The sequence below is a fragment of the Lemur catta genome, chromosome 9 (assembly GCF_020740605.2).
Source record: "Lemur catta isolate mLemCat1 chromosome 9, mLemCat1.pri, whole genome shotgun sequence".
NCBI classification, from domain to species: Eukaryota; Metazoa; Chordata; class Mammalia; order Primates; family Lemuridae; genus Lemur; species Lemur catta.
The window spans coordinates 50,093,648-50,099,545 of NC_059136.1; the positions used below are offsets into that span (position 1 = coordinate 50,093,648).

General features: G+C 35.2%; 1 pseudogene; it reads left to right on the forward strand.

The window, feature by feature from the left end:
- The first annotated feature begins 5,159 nt into the window (after positions 1 to 5,159).
- Positions 5,160 to 5,617, forward strand: LOC123644715 (annotated as a pseudogene).
- Positions 5,618 to 5,898: the final 281 nt, after the last annotated feature.

Below are 5,898 nucleotides of genomic sequence, written 5' to 3' on the forward strand. Positions count from 1 at the left end.
TTCTGATAATTGTGGAAGGGACTTCTGTGGAGAGAAATGAGATTTCAACAAATCATACAAATTTAGGTAGAGTATTTTAGAGAACCTAAGCACTATTAATGTAATTAAAAGTCTCAAAATTAAAATTATGAGTAATATGTTCAGTGGAGGAAAAAATTATTAGGGACATTCCTATAGTAGAAATGAAACTATGAAACACTACCTATATTAGTGATTCAGATGACTATGAAGAACTTTGATTTGACCTAAAGAAAATTCAAGGTTTATTAAACATATAATTTGTCAATTTTACTACATAAGAGATGGTTACTCTAAAAATGAGCAATCAGCAAGAACAAAAGAGATTGTATGAATTTGAAATAATATTTCTGAAATAAAAGAAAATTAAGGACTAAATAAATAAAATGTCCATGCAAAATAATTTTATTGCATTCTAAAGCTCTGTTTGTTCATTCTAAATTTAGCCACAAAAAGTAGAGAAATTCCAACCTGTTTATGGTTAGATTTATTTAAAATATAGTATAGTTTAATGTCTATAGTAGCTAGGAATATAAAATTTTAATAAAAGAATTAAAACAGCTATATTCAGACTTATATTATTCCAGTATAATGACTCATTAAAATTTATCAGCTCTGAAGAAGATCTCTCAGTAATTATCAAAGAAAGAGACAAAATTAGGCTCCCCAGCTTTAAAGTGGGAGGAAAATATTGTTCCTGGAAATTGTCCATTTTCTTCCTGCTGTTCAATTATAATAATTCCATACCTGTTTTTACTTTTCTTTTCTTACACTATTTATATCTTTTCCTCACATAAATTATCTTCTTTCCTAGTTAGTTCTTAATCTCCCCTAATCTCTATGTTTGGAAAATGTGTACTTCAAACTTGATTAGTAATTCCAGGTGGAAATTTTCTTGTTATGTTACTTACAGACACATGCTGGGGTGTTATGTTTAAAGACAGATGGCAAAAATCATATGAGCACACCATGTGGCTAGTTCTGACTCCATCAGTTTTCAGCTGAGGAGGCTAGCTAGCTCAAGCACCTGCAATCACTGTTAGAGAAGAAAATAAAAATGGAGAAGACTAGAAATTTTCACTCATTGAAGATATGATTTTATTTTACTCTGATGCCAAAACATACTGAATTTGAAAGTTCTTCAGATGGTTGTGGTATAAAGCACTCCTACAGAAAATTGACTATTTTCTAAATATTCATAGCTATTGCTTCAGAATAGGAATTAGAACTGGGAACCATGAGTTTATACAGCCATCTTAATGTTTTATAGTGCCAGCCAAGAGAGCTACCCACAACATAGAATTCTTCATAGCTTAACTCTCAAAGTGATAGGTTTAAAACTAATAATATCACCAACAGACTTTCCTTTATGACCGTCCTCACTTCCATCTTAAAAATTTTCTACTGCCATTAGATGTACATTTCTGTCCCTAAAAACATCGTGCCTTTCAAGAATCAAAGAATCTCACCCAAGAAAACTAACTCTCCTCTGTTTCTGAGACTTACTACATCTCACTTCATCCTTAGGAATTCTTTTCCATCTGTTAAGTCCTAACTACAAGCAAAGCCTCGCCCATGAAGTGTCTTGCTCCATCCAGTTCCCATACTCTTCCCAAGGGCACATATGTCCCAGGTAGCACTTACTCCAGCTGTGACTCAGGTGACCCTGACTCCTCCAGCTCAGTGTGAAAGAAGACATGTATACCACACCACACAAATAGAAAGCCATCTGATAGTAACACACCAAGTTTCAGTCCTAACTGATGCCTTGTTTTTAGCCTTCTACCTTCTGCTGGTATAATGCCACGAACTGACTCCATGACCTCAGACAAAGCTCCCAACTAAATTTTACCAAGAAATGTCTTGGAATACTTGGAGCCTGGGTGCTTAGGGAACGTGAGACACACCCAGATTAAAACAAACCTTTCTCCGAACTCTCTCTTTTATATCTCTTCTGTCTTCTCTAGTCAAAAGAATCTTCTCTGCAGCTAATTTGCTCTGTACCTAGTGTGTGCTGCACTGGTTTTATTTTTTTTTTATTTCAGCTTATGGGGGTACAAAAGCTCAGGTTATATATATTGCCCATGTCCCACCCATCCCCCTGAGTCAGAGCCTCAAGCGTGTCCATTCCCCAGACAGTGCGCCTGGCACTCACCATGGAGGTATGACTACATGGAGGTATGACTGCACTGGTTTTAAATTTCATCTTTAACATAGGTGAAAGGTTTCTTTATCTCAGAACTTTATAAAGACAACTAAAGAAATAATTGACAATAGCTGAGCCCATATCAGAGAACAAAACCTTTAAAAAAATAACTTTAAACATTGTGGCAGACACCTCTAGCAAGTCACCTAAGGATGTGTGGTCCCCTCCGTAAGTACATAATCTCCTCCTCTTGAGTGGAGGCAGAACCTGAGACTTCTTACCAAGAGAATATAGTAAAGGTGATGGGATGTTATTCCCTTGACTAGATTACATAATAGGACAAAGATGAAGGAATGTCACTCCCATGATGACTCCATCTTCGCCAATGGACTCAAGTCTCCATGTGAGAACACAGTCCCAGCCAACACATTGATTTCAGCCTCATTAGATCCTGAATAAAGGATCCAGCTAACCTATGCCCTGAGTCCTAACACAGGGAAACTACAACATAATAATGTATTATTTTAATCTGCTAAATTTGTGGCAATTTATTACATATCAATAGAAAGCTAAAATAAACATATATGTACAAAAACCCATTTTGAGTTGTTTCATAACAACCATTGTAAACAAGAGGCTCTCTTAATTTTAAAAGTCTTACTTCATATCATATAAAGCATATATTTTTAAAATGCCCACATCACACATTAAGAATATTTTTGTTATAAAATTTTTAAAGTATATTTTCTTAATCTTGTTTATTTGAGAAATAAAATATTTCATATTTTCCTTATTTATTTCTATCTTAAGATATAACAGTTAAGTTGTAAACAAGCAATATGTTATGCTATGTGGATATTTCATTAAATATTCATTATTTTTGGTTTTGCAGTTTTCTCTTCATATTGTAGAGCTAATATATCATTTTTCAGGTTGCACATATATTTGTAAATCTTTTGAAAGTTTATAGCCCTAAGAGTCATGCCTGTATCACATAATGGATAAATCAGCCCTGCACAAAAACAAATTATAAAAAATAACGACAAAGTTGAAACATTCACTTCCAATTCCACTTCAATAAGGTTTTGATGAAACTTTAAGCAAAATTTGGCTGAGAAAAAAAAAATTCACTCCTGGTCCTCTTCTTATCCTCTTTTTCTTTCATAGTCTGATTTGGTATTCTCAGCAGATCATCTTTTGTGAACCTGATATTTATTTCAGGTCAGTCTGCACTGGAATGATAGCACAGTTGCAAAAAGCTTTCAATCTTTCTGAATATATTGTTCAAAATGATCACTCTAAGTAGAATTTTTATGAATTACTTACTTATAGTTCCAGACATTCCTGTGCCTATTAGTTACCTCACAGATATGTTCAAAAGCTGAAGTGTTAGAGATCTTGTCTCCTTCAATTCTCTGAAAAGTGACTGCCTCAGTTACCAATTTTCCAGGAAATGACTTCTGTAACTGGGCTGCATCTTTCAGGCTTTCTGAATGCTGCTTTTCTCTTCTGAGAAGATATTGTTCTGTGACAGTAGAAGAGTTTTTGTATGGCTTTGCTAGAGAGGAAAATCTCTTCCATGGTCCTGAGCACCCCACTTTCAAGATACCCAATCTCTTCAACATGAACCCATTTCAGAAGTTATTAACTCCACAATGTTTTCCTTGTTGTGATAGCAAACACCATCTTCCCACTAACCCAGCCCAGATCTTATTATTAATTTTTTTTGTCAACTCTGTGTGATCTACACTTCCTCAATCTTGTTTTTTTTAAACCATGTCTATGAAACTAGGGGGGAAAAAAGGAGACCCTTTAAGGGCAGTCACCATGCACCAAAAGGAACAGGGACTAAACAGAGCCTTCCCCTTTAAACAAGTCTAAACAGAAAGATATAGCAATGGATAATAGCATTTGAAGATCACGAAGGGAGAGTAGCAAAGGCATTTGGAGTATAACTTGAAGGAATAAAACATAGTAGAAGATTGCTAGAAAGTGCTAGGAAGTATTCACTACATTCTAAAAAGGGATTGCTGGATTTGCTTCCCCATATGTCATTAAGAGGCATGCATTTCCCCTGGGTATCACACCAAGTCACATATGGAGGCAGACCTTGAAATCATTCTTGGCAGTAAAGGCAAGATATGGCAAAACACTCGCTCTATCAAATTTTCAAGAAAAGATATGAATAATAGACTCTTAAAACATCTATTTTTTAATTATGTATCCTCTTGGTAAAGATGATATATTCTAACACATCAAAAACCTTTGATAATAAATCTATAATAACAATAACAGCATTTGTTGCATTATTTTAGTTAGTATTAAAAGGCAATAAGTATAATGTAATGACTAACCAGCATGAATTTTGGAGTCTCGCAGATTTACATTGGAATTCAGTTCCCTTCATTTACTAGAGGACAGCCAGCAGACAAGTTGATTAATCCATCTCTCTGTGTCTCAGTGTCTTCATTTGTAAAATACAGGAAATAGCACCTTTTGGATGAAAAATAAATGAGGGAATAGATACTGCTTGTCATAGGTCCTAGCACATAATAAATGCTCAATATATGCTAGCCATTGTTATTATCTACCTCAAATATCTTACAGAAGAAATTATTTTTATATTTAGATACAGCATCGCCACATTACAAAAATCATGTAGTTTTCAAAATACATGTAGCGTAAGAGGGAGGAAATTGTGAAGAAAAGGAAAATACAGGCAAAAATCATAAGTTGAAGACAGTGGTGAGGTCAGCATAAAGTCATACATATAGCGTATTTGACTTTACATAGCATATATACAGCATACAACATAAAGTCACATATACTTTACTAAATATAAACCATGAATTTAACTCAGAGCTTCCCATCAGCCAGTGTGAAGAGGAAAACACAACCAACTGCATGTCTTAAATATAAATATAGAAAGCTTTTGTTGAAAAGAAATCTAGATATTCTGAGACAAGACCAGAAGCCCAACTCCAGATCTGACAAGATGGCTTGGCTGCCCCGAGGGAACATCAGGGAAACTCGGCGTTTGCTGGCTGAACCAGTTCCCGGCATTAAAGCAGACCAGATGCCAGCTACACCCATTATTTTCACGTGGACATTTTTGGTCCCCAGAGTTCCCTTTGAGAGAGGGACTTTTAAACTTGAAATATCCTTCTGGAAGAATATCCCATGGCAGCTCATAAAGTACATTTCATGACCAAACTTTATCATCTTAATGTAGACAAGTTGGGAAAACTATGTTTAGATATTTTGAAAAATAAATGGTCCCCAGCACTGCCGGTACACACATTTCCACTATCAATCCAGGCTTTGTTAAGTGCTCCCAATCCAGATGATCCATCAGCAAATGACACAGCAGAGCAGTGGAAGACCAACAAAGCCCAAGCCATGGACACAACTAGAGCATGGACTAGGGAACTACATGCCATGCGTAACATTTAAATCTATCTGATCATCAAGTGTGCATCACTTTTCCTGTTCTGCCAAGACTTCTTCGTTTTGTGTTTGCATTTAATGGGCAGTTTTAGGAACATTACAGAATAAAAACCCAGACATCTTCAGTCCTTTGGTGATTAAATGCACATTAGCAAATCTACGTCTTGTCCTGATTCACTGTTGTAAAGCAAGAGCAGAGAGTAGAAGTATCGCTTGGATTATTACGAAATGTTTAAAAGGATTTTTAAAGGCTTTTATTCATTTTCCCCATCATAGTTTAAGTATAA